The sequence below is a fragment of the Canis aureus genome, chromosome 20 (genome assembly GCF_053574225.1).
Source record: "Canis aureus isolate CA01 chromosome 20, VMU_Caureus_v.1.0, whole genome shotgun sequence".
Classification (NCBI taxonomy): Eukaryota; Metazoa; Chordata; class Mammalia; order Carnivora; family Canidae; genus Canis; species Canis aureus.
Genome location: NC_135630.1, coordinates 39,810,808 through 39,831,631, shown reverse-complemented (window position 1 = coordinate 39,831,631; position 20,824 = coordinate 39,810,808). Strand labels below are relative to the sequence as shown.

The window sequence follows — 20,824 nt, the reverse complement described above, 5'->3', positions numbered from 1 at the left end:
ACTGACTGTGGAATAAAATGAGATGTTTATATCATCACTCACATAATTTGGAGCTGTAGTATTCTCTCTCTCTTACTCATTTCAGGCAAAGGTTATGGATGGTTTTCTGTTTCCTCTATTGATCTGGATGGTTTGCGGGTCATGTATGGAGATACTCAGATTCAGGAAGCTCCCATTAATTTTCAGGAAATGTCATATCATAGGAGGTGTCAGTTTATATGAAAGAAATGAAACTGTCTTTAAAGTTGTAGCTCCTTGATATTTTTGATCTCATTCATAAAAAAAGGCAGTGATAAGAAAAAGTCTACTTTTTATAGTTTTACTTAAGTATAAATCATCTCAAATAGTTTCCTTTTCTAGCGCTTTTGAAATCCCATGTAAACTTTAGAATCAGCTTGACAATTTCCATACAAGTCTGTTAAAAATTTATTTGGAATGGTAATGACTCTATAGATATAGTAGGGGACAGTTGGCTCTTAATAATTTTAATTATTAAATTTATGTGTCAATCTTACTAGACTAAAGGATGTCCAGATACCTGGTAAAACATTATTTCTGGACATGTCTGTGAGTGTGTTTGTGAAAAAGGTTAACATCTGAGTCAGTACAATGAGTAAAGAACATTGTCCTTTCCAATGGGAGTGTGCACCATTCAATTCGTTGATGGTCTGAATAGAACAAAAAGAAGGAGAAAGGGCAAGTTTGCTCTATTTGCTTCAGTTGGGACATTTACTTTCTTTTGCCCTTGGACATTGGCACTCCTGATATTTGGGCCTTTCTATTTGGACTGGAACAATACCAGCTCCCCTGATTCTCAGGCCTTAGGATCAAACTAAATTACACAACCAGCTTCCCGGTTTTGAAGTTTGCAGTTATTGTGGGACTTCTCAGCCTCTACAATCATGTGAACTAAGTCCTATAATAAATCTCTCTCTCTCTCTCTAAAATCTCCTGTTGCTCCTTTTTCTCTGGAGAACCCTAACACAAAAATGTGTCTTTAAGGAATCAGCTTAATATATCTCTGCATTCATTTAGATATTAATCCATTTTATTTATTTTAGGTCAGAGATCTTTTATATATTTTGTTCAATTCATTTATGAAATGTATTTTTTAGGTTATTTGATTTCCAATGATTGATTACCAGTATATAGAAATGCAATTTATATTTGCATTTTGATTTCATATCTTCCAACCTTTCCAGACATACTTACTAGTTATAATATATTTTTTTGTAAATTCTTAGAATTTTCTACATAGATAATCATGTCATCTATGAATAAAGACATTTAATTATTGCTTTCAAATCTATGGTTTTATTTTCCCTACTTTCACTATACTAGTTAAATCTTCAATACAACTTTTAATAGAAGAGATAAGAACAAATATCTTTTCCTTATTTCTAAGTCATCTGACACAGGAGTTTTGTGTAAAAATTGTATCTAACATATCAGTCTTTTTCATAGACAAACAAATATTTAAGTTGTATATTACTTGTTGAATGAGATTGGTAGTTTGTGTCATTCAAGGTATTTGTCCATTTCATCTTTACTTTTTTTTAATAAATTTATTTTTTATTGGTGTTCAATTTGCCAACATATAGAATAACACCCAGTGCTCATCCCATCAAGTGCCCCCCTCAGTGCCCGTCATCCAGTCACGCCCACCCCCTGCCCACCTCCCTTTCTACCACCCCTAGTTCGTTTCCCAGAGTTAGGAGTCTCTTCATCTTTACTTTTGAATACACTGACCTATAGATCCTCATACCATTCCTTTATCAACTTGTTAAAGTCTTAGAAGTTTCACAATGATGTCCCCTCCTTTTTTCTTGACATTGATAACTTATGTTTTTTCTCATATTTTGTGATTAGCCTGGCAGGAAGTTTGTGAATTTTATTGATCTTCCCAAAGAAAAATCTTTTTGCTGCATTAGTATTCTCTATTAGTTTTCTGGTTTCTATTTCATTGTTTTCTGCCTTTATATTTATTGTTTCTCTTCTTTTGTTTAATTTTAGTTTGTTTTTTCTCTCTTTTTTCTTTTTTTCTAGCTTCCTAAGGTAGTTAGGTCATTAATATGAATGCTCTCTATCTCTCTTTTTTAAATGAATGTGCTCAATTCTACGCTTTTTCCTCTAAGCATTGCTTTAGCTGAACCTTAGAAATTGATTTCTTTCTGTTAATATATGAGGGAATTTCCAGAAAGCTTCTTGCTATTAATTACCAATTTAGTTCCGGTTTAGGCAGATAATATATGTTGCGTGATTTAAATCCAATGAAAATATTGAGACTCCTTTTATAGTGTAGAATATGCCCTGTCTCATTATGTGTTCAGTATGTACTTGAAAAGTGTTTCTGCTATTGTTTGGGTAGTGTGTCTTATAAATATCAATGAGCTTATTTTAGGGGCACCTGGGTGGCTCAGTTGTTGAGCATCGTCTGCCTTTGGCTCAGAGCATGATCAGGGGATGGAGCCCCACATCGGACTCCTGTAGGGAGCAGGCTTTTCCTGCTGCCCGTTTCTCTGCCTCTCTGTCTGTGTCTCTCATGAATAAATATGTAAAATCTTTTTTTAAAAATTAGCTTATTTTAGCTTTTTAATGGTTTTAAAGTTATTTTTAATTCTGAATTTTTGCAGATGCAGCTTTTCCTCAAATAGTAAGATTTGACTATATTCTATATTTAGGTCTTAGATTTACATTAAGCTGGAATTCACAGAAAATGAAATTCTTATTACACTTATGCCTTTTTGTTGTATTTTCTAAAAATGTTGGAAAAGCAACATTATACTTTTTTCTTTTCTGAAATTGAGATTTCTTTAAATAATACTGCTACATGTGAGGAAAGAATGTTAAATCAGAAAAAAATGTTTACTTCTCAAATTTTAGCCACATATTTTTACTGTATTTCAACTTTAAAGATCAATAGAACATGTAAGCCCACAAAGATAGATTAAGAATAAAGGTTATACAATAATTTTTTAAATGATGTCATGACAGACAAATGTTGGTGAAATTTGGCAAATTTGGAAGCTCTTTCTAAACATTTATTTATTTATTTATTCATTATTTTTTATTGGCAAAATAGTAAATGATTGTTTAAAAATTTCAAATAGAGAACACCAGGGTGGCTCAGTTGTTAAAGCGTCTGCCTTCCGCTTAGGTAATAGTCCCAGAGTCATCATATCTGCCCCATGTCAGGCTTCCTGCTCAGCAGGGAGTCTACTTTTCCCTCTCTTCTGATCATTCTCTCTCTTACTCACTCTCCCTCTCTCTCTCAATTAAATAAATAAAATCTTTAAAAAATAATAATATAAACACAAAAATTTCAAATAGGTATGACAAAATAGTTAATAATTTCATCTCAAATATCTCATTCATCATTACCTGAAGTGGATAAAAAATATAATTTGCTATGTATCAGTCTACTCTGATCTGTTTTGGTATATATTAGTCTACTGTGATCTGTTTTACATGTTTCTTCTGAGTTTCTCTCTCTTGACTTATAGTAGCAACAGAATAATCTCAATTTATTATTTAAAATTTTGATACTGTCTGTCACTGAAAACTAAATCACTAGACTCATCTAACATTTTATTTGCATTAGTCAGGATTCTCCAGAGAAAGAACCAATTGGATGTATACACAGAGAGACTAAGAGGTTTATCACAAAGAATTATCTCTTGTGACTGTGGAGGCTGTCAAATCCAAGATCTGTAGCATGGATCAACAAGATCAAGACCCAGTACAGAGCCAATGGCTTAAGTTCTAGAATGATAAGTGGCAGGCTTTGAGACTCAGGAATAGCTGAGCTGATATGTCAGTTTGACTCTGAAGGGAGAATAAAGCTCATGTCCCAGAGTAAAAACTATCTTTCTTAGGGAAAGTTCAGCCCTTTTTTCTATTCAGGCTTTTAACTAACTGAATTAGGCTCACCCACATTATGAAGGTCAATCTGTGATTTAAATATTAATCTCATCCCGAACATCCTCATAAAAATACCCAGAATAATTTTTTATCAAGTATCTGGGCATCCCATGATCCAATCAAGCTGACATGTAGAATTAACCATCATCCACACTTTGGGGAAGTGACTGATCAAAGAATTATGTGGTATATACTTAAAGGATATTTTGCATTCAATGACCTTTTACAAATAAAAACACCAGTTGAGAAAGTATATATATATATATATATCAAATAAAAGTTGGCCAAGTAGTTGTTCTGGTTGGACCCCCTTCAAATCTCTAACTCTAGGTAGTTATATGAAGTGGTCTTTAGAGTAAGTATATTGCCCTAACATTTAAATTATAGTTGCAAGACAATACACATGGTAGCATTAAAGCACATACAAACAGCAGAGGAAATAAAATCTGGAATTTAGGTATGTATGCATTTGTATAAAACTGAATTGTAGAATCACTGTGTGAACTATAGGCCAACAGAGAGGCATGGGTTTTATTAAAGATGTTTCTCTGATGCCTTTTTGTAGAAAAAAATCCTTCAAATGTCAATCATAGGCAAGGCAGCCATAATTTTATACATCTGATTCACAATGGGAGTAGTGAATATCATTTCTTGGTGCACAAATATCTGCTTCTTGTCAGGTAGTTTCCTCACATTTCATCTCTTCGTCCTTGACAAGTTGGAATTAGAGTCCTCAGTTTCAAAGTGATTGATGTAAAATGTTATGATAAAAGCTGCTATGATACCAAGAAAACCAAAACCAGAAGCAAAACATAACATAAAGAATCCATAACAACACAACTCAATGCAGAAATATTTTCAAAGCACACACACACTCACTTATTCAATGTTTTTTGTCATTTGCACTGCATAAAAAAGATAGTAATTTTCCTTTCAATAACTTCTGAATATTCTCCTAAACTTACATTTCTTCTGAAATCTTATTAAAATTTCTATTCCCAGTATGTAGAGATTTGTGGGACCTCAATCTTCCACAAAATAGGCTGTCCATGATAGGCACCCCACAATTGGAGCCAATGTCCCACTATGAATAGGAATCAGGCTTGTCTTGTACTTCCCTGATGCTACTTGGATGGATGTCTTCACTTTCTCACCTTCTACCAGAATATCACATATAAGTGGCTCTTTCTTATTCTGATGCAAATTAAATCCATAGTCAAATGAATTTAGAGAAACTCCAGTTCGGGAAGGGAACTGAATGGAATAGTCTGCATAACTCAAGAGAAGGTGATGAGAAGGATGTGGTTTTGAAAATCAATTTAAGTGAATGGCTTCTTGCCAGAAATGGGACTCCATTTTTCACATTCTTCATCTAATTAGGTCTAATGTACTGTTTTCCATGGTTTTCTATTGTTGAGTTAACAGTAAAAAAGTGGTTTGTCAAAGTCATTGGAACATATTGATAGGTAATTTTTTTCCTTAAAATGGTGATAGGTACTTACTTTTACTCTAGCATTTTGGACATAGCTCCATTGAATCAACATTAAAACTACTAATAGTACTAACATATATACATATTATAGTGAAAATGAGTTATATATCATCTATATATAAAATATATATATTTAATATAATTTTTAGATTTGTTAGACAATGTTTTTATATGTGACCTATAAAAGGAAAGCTTATTTTTTTAAAAAGAAAGCTTAATATTTGATAAGTGATATTTTTATTTCATGAAATTTAATCTATAACCAGATGATAGCAACTTTATATCTCCTCTAATCCTTCTATTTTAAAATGAGTTTATTTAAGGAGACATCTCAAAAAGATTAGAATTTATAACACAATGATGTTTAATGTACTCACCAACCAGTTGGAGTACATCTAATGTATGAAATTTTCACAAATCATATATGTATATATAGGCTTTTTAAAAAAGATTTTATTTATTTATTCATGAGAGACACACAGAAAGAGGCAGAGACATAGGCAGGGGAAGAAGCAGTCTTCCTTTGTGGAGGCCAATGAGGCACTTGATCCCAGGATCTCAGGATCACGAACTGAGCCGGAGGTAGGCGCTCAACGACTGAGCCACCCAGGTACCCCTATAGTTTTAATGCCTCTCTTCCTCGCTAGAGGAAATCACCACAAGAAATTTGGATTTTATAACACATGCATACTTTCCATTATATATGCATTCTCATATACATTTTATATAATATTTGACTTTTAATAAATAAGAGCTAATATATATGCATTTTTCTGAATCTGTTTTTTTTTACATTATATTTTGAAACATTCATGTTAATATGTCATCTAGTTCATTCACTTTAAGTACTTTATATTGCTGAGTATTTCACAAATTATATATCCATTTTATTTCTGAAGGTCATTTATGTTTCCAATTTCTTGAACTGTGCTACAATAAATATTCCTATAATTATGTACTTTGCATATAGATTATTTGGAATATAGCTAGCTAAGGGTGGAATTTCTGATACATTGTCACAGTTTGTGAATATTCTTATTTTTTTCATCCTTGACAATATTTTGTAATCATAGACTTTTAAAATTTTAGTGTAAATATTCTGAATATTCTGCTTTAGGTGGGATTAAGTACCTGTGCTTTAGGTGGGTACTGAAAAGGCAGGTAAGCAATCTTAACTTATGTGAAAAACACCCTTCATTTACTGTCCCATGGCTTTTGCCGCTAACCCTGATCAATTCAAAATAAGAGATTCATCTAATTGGCCATATGTATTTCCTAATTACTTGCTTATCTCATTTTTTAAATTATGTTTCTTACTATTTTTCTTTTGATCTGTAATGTCATTCAGATATCTTGAATGCTAATCCTCTCTTTGTATATTGAAAAAACCTTGAGTTTTGTTTTTTTTTAGTTTATGCGAAAATATTAATTGCGATATAGACAATATCCTCAATATTTAATTTTGTGTTTTACTCTTTTTTGAGTGCTTTTCAAGAAATCATTCCCTCTCCCAAATATCAAATATTCATATAAGAGGCTTAAAATTAGATTAATGGCATAAAATTGAAAAGTATAATTTGCAGTTGGTTTATATGTGTCATGTATTATGGGGCATCTACCTATCTGCCTATTTTTACCTGCTTAATAAGTTATCCTAATGTCATATATTGTATAGATTTAAGATAGTTTTCAGGAAGGCATGATATCATTATTTGAAATGGATGAAGAAAAAAAGGCATAATTTTGTATATATCACTCTACTCTGATCTATTTTATAAGTTGTTTTCCCAGATTTTGACAGTCTTCTCCTAAATGTACAACCATCAGAGGTATTACTAAGAGTTTTCAAATGCCTCAAGTGTACTTATTAATCAGGGCTTTTTTTTTTTTTTTTTTGCCACACATAGAATTTCCATGCATGAGACATTGCTTTCATGCCAGTCATCACAGCATTTCATGTGGTATTTACCATGAAAGTGCTAACATTTAGAACAGGATGCTGTGTATTTAGACTCCCCAGATCAAAGTCGTTATAATTTCATAGTGGTTCAATGCAATAGTAGAGAAAGTGGCCTCTCTTTAATTCTTTCAAAACATTGGCATCTGGACCTTTTGCCCTCTTTTCTGTGTACCAGATATTCATCTTTTTTTTTTTAATTTTTATTTTATTTATGATCGTCACACAGAGAGAGAGAGAGAGGCAGAGACATAGGCAGAGGGAGAAGCAGGCTCCATGCACCGGGAGCCCGATGTGGGATTCGATCCTAGGTCCGCAGGATCGCGCCCTGGGCCAAAGGCAGGCGCTAAACCGCTGCGCCACCCAGGGATCCCCCAGATATTCATCTTATATTAAAAATACTGTTTATGTTCAAATCTCTTACAGAATTTATGCTGAATGACCTTAAGCTGGTTGATAAATGAAGAATATCTGAAATTAAGCACTTTATACCCAAGCAACAATTAGAACAGAACAATTTAGAACTCTACCAAAGATAATTTGTATTGTTATCTAATTGCCTATGAGTGTAATAAGATTTCTTGTACAAATCCTAAAGTATAAATTGCTAGGGCATAGAGGTAGTGACTCTCTTTTTCGTGTTTAAGAGTTCATAGCATGTTGTGGCTTTAGGTAGATTTTCACTAATTTACCAAATTATTTATTTCCACTAATAAAAGATGCTCTATAAATTGCATGGAGTTTATAGTTGTACAGACATATATTTAAATCTTACTCAAAAGCTTCATTGTATAAAAATGTTTTCCATACAACATTTTATTATCTGTAAAAGGGGATAGCACTGCACAGATTATAGTACATTTATATGAACTATGTAGAATAAAAATACAAAAATTGCTCTGCCAAATACATTAAAAAGTAATCATCATAAATTCCCAAACCAATCATACTGCATGCTGTATTGTAAACATAGTACCTGTGCTTTCAGTTTTAATTAATATAGTTTTAACTGCAAGATTGATACACTGTTTTCAGAGAATCTTGATATTTCAAAATATATATATATTTACAAATATATATAATATGACCATATATATTATATATAATATGTATATATGCAATACGACCATATATATTTATATTATATAATATATATATTATATATATATATATATATATATTACCTTTCTTTCAGTGGCTGAAATATTTACACATATAATTTGATTTTTTTCACAACTTATTCTTTGAGGTCAAAAATAATTATTCCCAGCCGGTGTCTTGTAGGAGCCAGATCACCCATTATTTAAATAATTTGAGTAGAAACCAAATATCAGGAACTTTTAAAAATGCATTCAAGAGAGCCCTAGAGTTTTAATGAAGAATAGTGGTTCTCAAAACTGTGACTATAGTGGGTTGAGTGAAACACTTTAGTTATAAAATGTAAGAGGAACTCACCCTAGTCACTGTCCTATGGTTCTCAAAATTTAGCAATAATACATTGAGGTTCTTTGGACTAATTTGGGTTTAATAACCATCCTGAATCATTGTAGTGAAAAATAAAGAAATAAACTAGTGGCCCAAACCTGGACCATATGCCTACCTTTGGACCAAATGAGAACTGTAATGGAACTAGAGAAAATAAAAATAAAATATGAAAAGTAATAATTTCTCCACCTAGGATTACAATTGTACAACTATACCTTTTAGCCTTCTAAGCATTTAAATGGGGCTATATTACTAAAGAGTAGTAAATTTCCTGTTAGCAGAAATTACATGTGCCACTACTAGATTTGGCCTATAAGAAACTGGCAATAATCATCTCTCTCCCAGTGAATCCTGAGGCTCCAGTAGAATGTTTCAAGGGCTAAAGTAATAGCAGAGGCACAAGATGTAAATTGCTGGGGCCTCTGACTTAATAAGAGAATCAGAAGTTCCATCCAACATGCTTCCCTTTTTTGATTATACCCTCCTAGGTAAGAATACACAAAACAGATATACAAAGAGGTGTGCAAAAGATTATGTATAGTTTAAGGAATATTAATTAATGTAAAATATATAAATATCTCTAGCTATAAAAATAAAAAAAAAATCAGGCACCTGGGTGGCTCAGTGGGTGAGCATCTGCCTTCGGCTTAGGTTGTGATCCTGAGGTCCTGGGATCGAGTCCTGTATCGGGGTCCCTGCAGAGAGCCTGCTTCTCCCTCTGCCTATGTCTCTGCCTCTCTTTCTGTGTGTCTCTCATGAATAAATAAATAAAATCCTTAAAAAATAAAAAAAAATATCTGGGACACTAAAAGTATTGACCATGTGCCTCTAAAGGCAATTATAATGCTGTAAAAAGGCTTGAATCCATAATATATAAAGAGCTCTTACAAGTCCAAAATAAGAAAGCGATTTAGTACTAATTAGGCACCATATTGACCAGTTCACAACAGAAGACTAGCAAGCACATGAAAATATGTTGAATATATTTAGTCATCACATTAACACTTAGATTAGAAGCATAATGAGTTACTATTACAAATTAATTAGATTGGAAACACCAAAAATATTGACATAGCCAAGTGTTGGTGTGATGGTTAATTTTATGTGTCAACTTGGTGGACCAAGGGCAAAACTGGCAAAACGCTATTTCTGCATGTGTTTATGAAACTGTTTCTGAGAGATTAACATTTGAATCGTCAGCTTTGGCATTTGAAGATCACCTTTACCAGTGTGCTTGTGTATCATCTAATCCATTGATGGCCTGATTAGAACAAAGAGGGCAAAAGAAGGGTAGATTTACTCTCTTGAAGCGTTGCTTGAGTTGGTATATCCATTTTCTCCTTCCCTTGAACATTGGCACTTCTCCTTCCCTTGAACATTGGCACTTCTTGTTCTCAGGCCTTGGCTTTGACACCGTTGAATCCCTGTTCTTGAGTCTTCAGACTTAGACTAGGACTTACATTATGTCTACCCCAGTTCTCAGGCCTTCGGGTTTGGAATGGAGCTACAAGAACAGTTTTCTTGGGGCTACAGCTTGCAGATAGCAGATGAGATTTTCGGCCTCTCCGTGAACTTCATGTGAGCCAATAATCATAAGAAAGATCTATTTCTTTTTAAATACCTATACGTATCCTATTGTTTTTGTTGCCACCCTGACTGATGCAGTTGGCAAATAATTCGAACTGGAATATCCAAATTTTACTGGTAAGAATGCAAAGTGATATACCACTTTGAAAAGCTATTTGGCAATTACCTATAAAATTAAATGTATACTTGTAGAAATACCCAGCAATTTCATGCTGAGGAATTTACCTAAGAGAAATAAAAGCATAAGCCATAATACAAATATTTATAGTAGATTTTTAAATTTTTTTAAAGATTTATTTATTTGAGAGAGTGAGAAAGAGAGACTAAGGAGGGGGAAGGGCAGAGGGAATGTGAGAGTATCAAGCGGACTCCTGGCTGAATGCATAGCATGTGTGGGACTCGATCACACAGATCATGACTTGAGCCAAAACCAGGAGTCAGACACTCAAGCAGCTGAACCACCCAGGTGCCCCTCAGCTTTGTTCATAATAGCATCAAACTGGAAAAAGTCCAAATGTCCATTCATAGGAGACTGGCTATACAAATCTCACACAAAGGAATACTATCCTGCAACAAAAATAAATGCACTAATGATAAGTTGAACAACATGAATGAATCTCAGAAACACTATACTGAATGAAAGGAGCCTGAAGAAAGAGTATATGCTGTGGGATTTTATTTATGTGAAATTCTGGAAAAGGTAGAACTTAATGTAGAGTGAAAGAAAGCTGATATCTGATTACCTGAGCACAGGGGAAGAGTTGATGTCAAAGGAGCACAAAGGAGCTTTTAGAGGTGATTGTTATATCTCTAAATCTCTCTCTATCATATGCCTAAAATATATATGTTTTTAAAAATATATATAGTGTGTATATATATAAATATATATACACACTATATATACAAATATATATATATATTTTGCCTAAACTTATAGAACTCTGGATTAGATTTATTGATTTATTATCCATCCAGCAGCTCTTTGAAATCTTTGTCTTAATGTTGGTTATATACTTTTAATTTCTTTTGGAACATTTACATACATAGTCACATAATCTATATATTTAATGGAAATTTTGTTTTTCTCTATTCCACCTATTCTTGCCTTACTCTACAGGATAGCATTGTCAGTACCCTGAATAAAGATGGTAATACTGAACTTCTTTCCAATTAAAAAAAGACTTTTAAATATAAACATATATTAGTATTTATTAAATACACAGACATATCATGCATTCATAGACATACACATGTTGATAAGTTTATGTTATATATAAATGATTAAAGTGCTGACATATACCTAATATTATACTACCTATGTATATATACATAGACACATTTTAATCAGATTAAGTGAATATTCCTCTATTCCTAGTTCTCTAAGATTTTATATCATGATGATTTTGCATCTATGGAATGATCATATAAATTATCTTTTTAAATATGCTAATATGCTGACTAGCATTGATTAATTTTGTAACTGTTGAAACAACTTTACATTCCTGGGAAAATCTAACCTGTTCACAGTGTGTTATCTTTCCATGCATTGTTAAATACTTTTGCTAATATTTTAAATCTATATTTATGAGTAAGATGAGCCTGTAATTAGTCATTTTCACATTTTCCTTGCCATCTTTCAACATCGAAGTTCTGTGAGCCTTGTAAAGTGATCTAAGTAGTAGTTTCTTTTTTATACTATCTGGGAAGACTTTAGGTCTACATGAAATCACAGGTTTCTGAAATATTCAGTGGAACCTATTGATGAGGCCATCTGCACCTGATGTTTACTTTGTGAAAATATTTTTGGCTACTGATTGATTTTCTTTAATAACGCAATTCAAATTTTATATTTTTTCCTATATCAATTTGTAGCACTTATTTTTCTAACAATTATCCACATTGTCTAAATTTTCAAGTACATTGATACAGTTTTGTATATGTTACTGCCTTAGCAGAATCAGCTGTAATGATGTTCCAATTTTCATTCCTGATTCTGGCTGTATGTGCCACGTTTCTTTCTTCTTGAATACCGTCACCAAAGGCTGTTCAACTTTATTCTTTGAAAGAACTACATTTTAACACGTCTTTGTATTTATTTGTTTTTTTAATTTATAAATTAATTTCAAACTCTTACAAGTTCACTATGAGAAATGGAAATTGTGGGCAATCTCAGTGGCACAGATGTAAAAATTCGGGAAAAATTAATAAACAAAATTGAATGCGGAGTAGAAAAGGTAATGTATTTTGAACAAGTTGGATTTCTTCCGGAGATAAAAGTTTGTTTCAGTATTAGAAGACTTTGCTAATATATCATATTACTAGATGTAAGAGGAAATCTCATGCTCATCAAAGCTGCAGAAATATCACTTAATAAAAAATATATTGATTTATAATGAAGTTCATGTGCAGTTAGAAACAGAAATTAAAATATCCCTTACCTTCATGAAGGGTTTATGTCCAACATTAATATGAAATTAAATGTCAAAACACTAAAGCATTTCTTTTAAGTATGAAATAAAGCTACATTGCAGTAGAGGGTAGCAACAGTGCCATAAAGATCGAAAGGGATGCAGAGTTCCAAATTCTACCAAAATACTACACATGTTCTATATATAAGCAGTAGCATTTAGAAAGCCATTTAATAATTAGCTCCTGATATTCAATATACAAGAAAAATCTTCAAATGAATCATTAATCTAAATACAAAAATTATACTGTATTATTTCTGGAAGAAAGCATATGTGGATTTCTCTATTAAAAAAAAGAAAAGTCTGGATTCACAAAGGTAACTGTGAGTAATTTAAGTCTTCCACAGTGTGTTCTACAAGGCATGGATTGTCAAGGAAAACTAGCATTTTTTCAAGGTGTTATGTGTGAGCTTTGAACTTAATAATAAATGTTAATTCGAGTACTCTATTGTGGTAAGTTTCAATTAGTAATAAGCTTTTGTCCATACTTATATGGACAAAATCCATGAGTTCTTTGTCTATGTCGGTATCTTTAATAGTTTATATCAGTAAAAAAATAAATGTGGAACTATTCTTCAATTATAATGCCATAAAGATAGAAAAAACTTTAGAGGGGCACCAGAATCTTTAAAGATTCAGTTGGTTCAACATCCAACTCTTCATTTCTGTTCAGGTCATGATCTTAGTGTTGTGAGACTGAGCCTCAGGTCAGGCCGCATTGATAATGGGGAGTCTACTTCTCTCCCTTTCCCTGTGCCCCTCCCCCTCCCCATCCTCCACCAATAAATAGCTCTTTAAAAGAAAGAAATAACTATAGAAGAAGTTTAAGTATATAAGATTTGTGTAGATTTCTCTCTTTAAAGAAATAAAATGATAGATAATTTTGCATCTCAATTGTGTCCTGGTAAAGCTCTTCTTTCAGCATCTAAATGTTTATAAGGATTTTTGGAGCAACTGTCTTTTTCTATATTGGCAAGTTGGACAAGAAGGTGTACATACACTCACACACACACACACACACACACACATTTATTTACTTACATCAGCAATGGTGGGGGGCCTAGGTGGCTCAGTTGGTTGAGGACCTGACTCTTGATTTCAGCTCAGGTCATGATCTCAGAGTCATGAGATTGAGCACTGTGTGGGGCTATGTGCCCAGAAGGGTGTCTCTCTCTCTCTCTCTCCCCCCATTCACACACACACTCTCTCTTTCTTTCTAAAATAAATAAACAAATCTTTTAAAAAATGGTGATTTTAGGACCATGTATTGAAAGGTATGCCTCATTTACGTTGTTAAAAATATCTGTCAGGTAAGCCAGCCTATGGATAAATATCCTTTCTTTAAAAGATAGGGGAAGGAGGGAAGGAAGGAAGGAAGGAAGGAAGGAAGGAAGGAAGGAAGGAAGGAAAGAAGGAAGGAAAGAAGGAAGGAAAGAAGGAAGGAAGGGGAGAGAGAAAAGAAAAGAAAGGAAAAGAAAAGAAAGAAAAAGAGAAAGGAAGGAAGAAAAAAGAAAAGAAAGTACTTGACTGTGGTTGAAGAAAGATTTAGGCTTGAACTTTAGTTGAAATAATCCTTGTCTTCTTGAGAGCCAGCAAACTTCTTTGTGGTAGTGAAGCACTTTTGTATTCTATCTCCATGTCTTGACAAAGTAGTTTTTTAATGATAAAGCTGATGATTTTTATGGTGGTTGACAAAACTTTCAGGGTTGTTGGAAGAATCTTTAGTGCCAATGCATGTCTCTGTAAAAAGCAACATATGACAACTGTATGAGAAGCTTGCTTTTCTGCTAAAGTAGAAAAAACAGAGGCCTTTTCAAGTATGTCAGGAGCTTTATTTGTGGCAAGAGGATGAGGTTTTTATTTCCAGTGAAAGTTATCTTTTTGGGCAAAAAAGAAAACCAAGAAATATCTTTTAGCCATTTTCAAGATTTTTTAAATGTTGACTGTCTTAGTAGCTTTTAAAATGGACATGCCAACAAGTGAATTTTTCTTCCTTGGCATAAGCATACACCGAAAGAATAATAACTATACATATATGTGTGTGTTTATATGTATATAAAATCTTTAAATATATAAAAATATGTATATAAAAGGAGATGGTAGCTGTGGATGTTTTACCCAATTTCATATTGAAGGAAAGTAGTGAGGCTGCCAATACTATCCAAAAGTTAAAAGACATATCAATTGAATATAGAATACATTTAGAATTATATAAATATATATATAAATATATATATAAATATAGAACTTCTATAAAACAATAGATAGATAGATGATAGATGATAGATAATTCATAATAAATAGTACATATTTGGAACATAGAAAATCATTTAGAAAGGGAATCCCTTTAAAGCCTTTCCCTCATGTCTAGAGAAAAGCTTGTTTGAAAATTTTCTGTGAGAAACATGGCATCATTTAAATCTCTGTAATACTACTGTTGAGCTTTTTGTTATTGTTTGGCAATCGAATAAGTAACTGTATTGGATGTTTCAAGAAAAGATTTTAAGGAGTGCTAACCCCACTTAATCTTGGAAGTGTCCCATTGGAAAGTTTAGAATTCTCATTTGAATCAGTTCCATTTTATAAAAATTAAAAATTAAAAAGAATACAATTAACTTCTTTCCAAATCTTGATCAATGCACAGTTATAAACAGAGAACACTGAACTAAATGTAGCTAGCAGGGTCACCAATATGACCATATGCAGCTTTACCTTATGGTAGTTAAATGGCTCCTAGAGGGTTCACGTGAGGCCAATTATATCATAGATGTGTCTGAACATACATTAACTATGATCATATGACTTCTGACAGAGAGTCCAGTAATTACTGTAATTTTGAAGAAGTCAAGAATACAACTAATGTTTTTAAATATTTGGAACAACTATAAATGACTATGAAAATATACTTAATTTTTATTGGTGACTAAACTATAGGAACTGCTAATACTAATTTTCTTTATTTTAATTTTTTCTATGTTCATAATTGAAGAAAATGTGAAATTTTGGCTAGAGATTAGTAAAAATAAAGATGTAAATTTTCCTCCTTGCAAGTTTAAAGACATTAAAAATCTATTCATACACATCTTTCATTATATATCCCTGCTTTATATATCATTATATAAATTTTACTGTATTTTTAAGCTATACAGTAGACATTTATTTTTATTATTTTTAAAGTATACATATATGTTATATGAATTATTGTATATATATACCATCTACAACAATAAAATATGAATAGAGTTATCATATTTTGGGTTATTTTATTATTTGGACATTGATTGATTAAGTGTTCTCACTTGCATAAATGTCAGTCATTTCCAGTGGTGAGGTAAAAATTGCCAGTACTTTCCCACTTTGGATATATATTGCCTCATGATTTTCAGGATGTATATAAACAACTTCATTTTCTGGAAACATTGTTTGTTTGTCTTTCCCTACATTCATGAGGAAGTGGATATGTGATCTCATACAGGTATGTTCAAAGCTCAACATATATACAACTCCAATGAAAGGATTAATTTGAGAACTTTTTAAAATGATCCTTTATTACTGTTTATTCCTTCTTGCATTTTTTTCACAATTTTTTTTATTTTAATATGATTGCTTAACTCTACTTTGGAAAGCAATATGCAATACATTAGAAAAAAATTTAATATATAGGAAAAGAAAAATGACTCTAGAACGGTGAAGTCAATCTAGATATGCTATACCTCACTAAATATTGTATATGCAATCAGATAATTTCTTCCTCATCCATTTGTGGCTTTCAAAAAACAGGCAATACATAATACACGTAAATATTTCTGTGAAATGGAAATTTAAGCATAATAATAAAGTTATAACTTTATCAGTTATCAAAGACACATTTCCAGGCCACTCTGCAATTGTCAAATGAGACTGAATAAAGCAATGCAAAGAAATTGCTCTGGGCGGATATGTAAATAATATTCCTAGGTGATACCTTAATTTATAAAGTATATGGAAATGCTTCTGATCTATGAATTGGCCATTATCTTAAATTGCTTTATCTAGTTGTGATGATGAATTAAATTAAGCCAGTTACAATCTCTCTTTTCCATATGTTAAGAAGAAGAGAGATAAGGAACAGCCTTAGATCAAGAGATAATCATACAGGGAGTGAGGCCTCAGGAAATGGCAGAGTGAGGTGGTTAAATAACAGGTCCCTCCACTGAAACAATCATTGACTGGCAATACTGACAGATCAAACTTTTGCATAACTCTGGAACTTAATCTAATCCAATATTTATAACAACCAGAGGACTACTTAATGAAGAAAAGGACAGCTGAGCTTTGGTAGAGGCATTGGAACATTTCATTCATATAATTACCATATGCAACTCCCCCAGCATAGCAGGAATGGCAGCCATGGGGATGGTAGCCCACATACCTGGTGCAGCTTGATAGAGCTGGGTGCTAATAGGGATCTTATTTTTAAAATACTATGGTTGTATATTTTGACCTATCCAGTTGTCATAGTCAGTTTGGCCTACTGTAACAGAATACCATAGACAGGGTGGCTTATAATCAATAGAAATTTATGTCTCACAGTTTTAGAGACTGGAAGTCTGAGATCAATGTGCCAGCATGGTCAAGTTCTGATGAGGACTCTCTGCTGGGTTACAGACTGCTGTCTTCTTGTTGCATCCTCACATGGTAAATGAACAAGGGAACTTTATGGGGCCTCTTTTATAAGACCACTAATCCTATTTTTATAAAAGTTAACACCTTCATTATCTAATCATTTCCCAAATATGCCACTTCTAGAAACCACCATATTAAGGATTAGGTTTCAACATATAAATTTTGGGAGGACACAAACATCATTGTATAGCACTGGTGGTTTTCTTAGGGACCAGGGCTGAGGCTAACATTTATTTTTCTGCTATTTACCCACCAACCCCCCATCAGGCTGGATTGGCTTTCTGAGTAGTAGCAGCAACCATCAAAAGATTTAAAGACATACACTATGCCTACCTGAGGCAAGATACAGTGAATGGGACAAACAGCAGACAGTTATAACACCTGGGAAAGATGTAGGTCAAGAAGAAGTTTCTTGAAGAAATTAAAGTTCAGAAGAATCTGTTTTCACTCGACAATATGAAATTCAGTGTACATGCTCAGGGCTTGAAGCAGTCTCAGAATAGACTTAAGAAGATGCTAGGCATACATGTTTGAAGAATTTGTGGGATCTTCAAAAGCAAGAGATGAAGGCTAAGACAGAGTTCTAAGTGGCCTGGATTAGCATTGAAGAGATGCCTCAGCTCAGAACTGATCCAAAAAAAAATCTAGACGGCTAGTTTTTTTCTCTTTTTGACTCCAGGTATTTAAAGAAGTCTTTGTCAGGTTGAGTATTGACTGCTAAGAAAATAGAATGTAGAATTCAGTGACCATGAAGCAGAAGGAATGGAGTCTTTGCATAATTGTGTTTGAATTTATCAAACAATCCCTAAATAGTTAATATTAGCAAATTCTGGGGAAGAAGTTGACTTCTTGGAGAATTTAATTTCCAGAATTACTACATAAAAATATTCAAAAGTATTCAGTACTCAAAGAAAGAACCATAGGCATAAAAAGGAATAGGAAAGTATGGCTCATTCACATGACAATAATAAAGTGACAGAAACTGCTTCAGAAGAAGCACACACACTGTACTTACTAGACAAAACCTTTAAATCAGATGTATTAAATGTATTCCGAAGGCTAACAGAAACCATGGATAAAGAAATAAAGGAAACCAGGAAAGCAATGTATTAACAAAGTAAGAATCAATAAATAGTACTAATAGATCCAAATAGAAATTCTGGAGCTTTAAGGTTTAATGACCGAAATAAAAATTTCTCTAGAGGAAAAAAAAAAAAATCACTAAAGGAATTCACCAGGAGGTTTGAGAATGCAGAAGAAAGAATCAGCAATCTTGAAAATAAGGACAATTGGAGTTATCAAGTCTGGGGGGCAGAAAGAAAAAACAATGAGGAAAAGTGAATAGAACCTGAGGGAGCTCTAGAACAATATCCAAAAGATCCAGGATCAAGGAGTCTCAAGTAGAGTGAGAGAAAAGGGGGGGGGGGGAATAGTATTTGAAGATATAATTAAGGAAAATATCTTAAACTGTTGAAAGATTGGAACCTACACATCCAAAAAACTAAAAAACAACTTGACACATTATAATCAAACTGTTGGAAACAAAGATGAGAGAACCTTGAAAACAGCATGAGAGTAGCATATACAATTATATGTATATACGAATATTTCTTTATTCATTCATCTATTGATGGACTCTTAAGTTGCTTAAACCTCTTAGCCATCCTGAATAACCCTGCATTGAACATTGGTATGCAAATATCTTTTCAAGATCCTGCTGTGTAATCCTTTCTGTATATATCAAGAAGTAGGATTGAGTAATTATATATATATATATATATATATAATTATATATATAATATATATATATTTTAAAATTTTTTGAAGAACTCTATACTGTCTCCCATAATGGCTACACCATTTTATTTTTTTTCTTAGAAGATTTTATTAAAATTCAAATTAGCTAACATATAGTGTAGTATTAGTTTCAAGAGTAGAATTAAGTGATTTATCATTTACATATTACACCCAGCACATTTGAGCACTTGTGGTCATCACAAGTGCCCTTCTTAATGCCCATTATCCATTTAGCCCATCCCCCCACTCTTCTCCCCTCCAGTAAGCCTCAGTTTGTTTTCTATAGTCAAGAGTCTCTTATGGTTTTCCTCACTCTCTGTTTTTTATCTTATTTTATTTTTCCTTCTCTCTCTTCCCATATGTTCATCTGTTTTGTTTCTTAAATTCCACTTATGAGTGAAATAATAAAGTATTTGTCTCTCTCTGACTAACTTATTTCACTTGGCATAATACTTTGCCATGTTGCAAATGGCAAGATTTGGTTCTTTTGATGGCTGAGTAATATTCCATGGTTTATCAGTCTTTAGCCATTGATCAGTCAATAGAGATTTGGGATCCTCCCATAGTTGAACTATTTTTGACAGTGCTATCATAAAAATTGGGGTGCATGTGCCCCTTTGAATCAGTATTTTGCTACCCTTTGGATAAATACCTATTAGTGTAATTTTCTGGGTCATAAGGTAGTTCTATTTTTAACTTTTTGAGGAACTTCCATAATGTTTTCCAGAAGGCTGCATCAGCTTGCATTTCCAGCAACAGTGTAAGAGGGTTCCCCTTTCTCCACATCCTTGCCAACATCTGTTGTTTCCTGGGTTGTTCATCTTATCCTGAGTTGTCCATTCTGACAGATGTGAGAGGTGGTATCCCATTGTGGTTTTGATTTATATTTCCCTGATGATGAGGGATGTTGAACATTTTTTCATGTGTCTATTATGTCTGCACAATTTTATATTCACACCAACAATGCACAAGGGTTCTAATTTTTCTGCATCCTTGGCATGCTTGTTATTTTCTATTCTTTTGATAGTGGCCATCTGAACAGGTGTAAAGTAATATCCCATTGTGGTTTTGATTTGCATTTTATGAAAGTTTAGTAATGTTAAAAACTTTTTGTGTGATTGCAGGCCATTTATATATCTTCTTTTGAGAATTATCTATTTATGACTTTTGCCCATTTTAAAATCAGGTTATTTGTTTTGATGTTATTGAGTTGCTGAAGTTACTTACATATTCTGGATATTAACTCCTTATCAAATATCAAGTTACTTACGTATTCTGGATATTAACTCCTATATCAAATATAATATGATTTTTGCAAATATAAGTTTGTAAACAGTTTCTCTGATTCTTATTCTGTGGATTTCTTTTTCATTGTATTGATAGTTTCCTTTGCTGCACAGAATTTTTTTAGTTTAATGTAGTTCCATTTATCTAATTTTACTTTTGGTGCCT

The 20,824-nt window shown here is 32.7% G+C and overlaps 2 long non-coding RNA genes across 21 annotated transcripts in view; one reads left to right on the top strand and one right to left on the bottom strand.

Annotated features, from left to right (window-relative positions):
* The window catches only part of LOC144291720 (uncharacterized), a 223,444-nt gene that overhangs the window by 86,948 nt on the left and 115,672 nt on the right, over positions 1 to 20,824 (top strand). For 15 of the 19 annotated variants that reach the window (XR_013359136.1, XR_013359132.1, XR_013359127.1 and 12 more), the window contains exon 5: positions 17,483 to 17,587. The exons of the other annotated variants lie outside the window; for them this stretch is intronic. This is a non-coding gene — a long non-coding RNA (uncharacterized LOC144291720). The remainder of the gene's footprint in view (positions 1 to 17,482; positions 17,588 to 20,824) is intronic. 19 annotated transcript variants of the gene reach the window in all.
* Positions 14,160 to 20,824, bottom strand: part of LOC144291723 (uncharacterized) — a 36,289-nt gene continuing 29,624 nt past the window's right edge. For both annotated transcript variants that reach the window (XR_013359142.1, XR_013359141.1), the window contains one exon: positions 14,160 to 14,650. This is a non-coding gene — a long non-coding RNA (uncharacterized LOC144291723). The remainder of the gene's footprint in view (positions 14,651 to 20,824) is intronic.